The following is a 1,858-nucleotide window of genomic DNA, read 5'->3' on the forward strand; positions in this document are numbered from 1 at the left end:
ACAGCTGCAACTGAAACCTCACTTTCACCCTAATGATAGTCCAATTCTAATGTTTAAGAAAAATAGTCTAGTTTTAATCAGTTTGCACTCTGGAAATGAGTTTCAGATTGCCCTGATTCCCACAAATTTTCTGACTCTTCCTCTGAAGTTATCTTGTTCCCTAACATGAACCATTATAAAATAACTTGCCCTCAAATTCTATTATCAGGAAAAATACTGTAGTATCCATTGATCCTACATTTTCCTGAACGCCTGTAGCCTAAAACATTTTCGGATTTACTTACCATCTAGTCCATTACTTAACGATCTTAACCTAAACTGGATGGAAATGTCTCATTTATTCATTAAAAAATGATCACTAAGGGGGAGTTCCGGGAAGATGGCGGAGGAGAAGCTGGAATCTGAACAAGCTCTCGCATAGAAAGCAGCTTTAGAGTTCCAGTGAACAGTCCTAAGCCAGAGAATCACACCAAGTGTGCCATCACAGGACAGAGAGTTAGACAAGAGAGGGGAAGCCAAGGCAAGTGGTCGCCAGCAGCCGCCACGGCGGCGGCGGCGGCGACAGGGTCGCAAGCGGCAGAGACCACAGCCGGGGGCCATACCTGAGCGCTCACACAGAGAGTCCGGGAAGAAGGAGCCAGACGCAGCGGCCGAGCGGATTCTACTCAACACCAGCAAGAACCAACAAAGAGCGGACATCTTCACCCTGCAGCTTGCAGACCAGAGACGACCCAGGATCCAAGACTCGACACCAGAGACGACCCAGGACCCAAGACTCAGCGTGAGTACAAGCCCGACATCCTCACTCCTCAGGGAGCAGAGGAAGGAAGGCCACCCCTCCCCCCCCAGCACCGGTGATCTCCATCTTGGATACCGACAAAGCTCGGAGTTGCTGCTAGCTTCAGCTCAGGCCTTGGAATAAAATGAGTCATTTAGCAGGTCACAAGAACTTAACGCCGAAGTGACCTGCCAGACTCAGCTCCATCCAGGGAAAAGTCACCCAGCAAAGGCGCCAGCCTAGCCTCACTGGGTAACCAGAGCCAGAGGCTGCCCCTCCCTCTAGCAGCCACCACAATCAATTGAAAAACAGAAACCCTGAGAATGGCTCCAGGCTGGGCGCTGTGAGTTATCACAAAATAGCCCCCGGGAAAAGCTACTGTTTGCTGAAAGGCCTCAACTCCACCCAGAACCTAGCCTCATCACCACATCCCCCTCTTTTGTGACTCTCAAAGCAGACCACCCTCCCAGAAAACTAACCTGGGAGGGGGATCTCAAAATCTCGGGTAAAGCAGAGCATTTTTCTGCCTCTTCCAACCAACTGACTTAAGAAACCAATCAAGCCACAGGACCTCAAGCTGACCAGAGACTCCAAGAGACTGGTTGCAGACAAAAGGGAGATACAGGATTCTTCCCACTCCTCCCCCCCCAAAAACAAAAAAACAAAAAAAAAAATCAAAAGACTTTTTTTTTTTTCTTCTTTTTTTTTTTTTTTTTCTTTTTTTTTTTCTCTTTTTTTTCTTCTCCTTCTTTTCTTTTTTTTGCTTGTTTTTTGTTTTTTGTTACCTTATATATATATATATATATATATATATATATATATGTATATAAATTTTTTTCCCTTCTAAAACTTTTATCAATCTTTAATTTTTGCCTCTTCTGAAAAAATAATTGTTTTCCAGTAACTTTTTTTTCTCATCTTATAATTTTTATTTCAGAATTACGTGAATGAGAGTTTTCCTTTCTTTTCTTGTCTTCTTTCTCTTTTTCTTTCTTTCTTAATTATCTTTTTGTTTTTTATCTAGCTCTACTGAACTTCTGATCTTTTCTTCTCCCTTAAAGCTTTTCACATCTCCTCAAT

Source organism: Dipodomys merriami, unplaced genomic scaffold, assembly GCF_024711535.1.
Source record: "Dipodomys merriami isolate MVZ:Mamm:240054 unplaced genomic scaffold, mDipMer1.0.p SCAF_358, whole genome shotgun sequence".
NCBI classification, from domain to species: Eukaryota; Metazoa; Chordata; class Mammalia; order Rodentia; family Heteromyidae; genus Dipodomys; species Dipodomys merriami.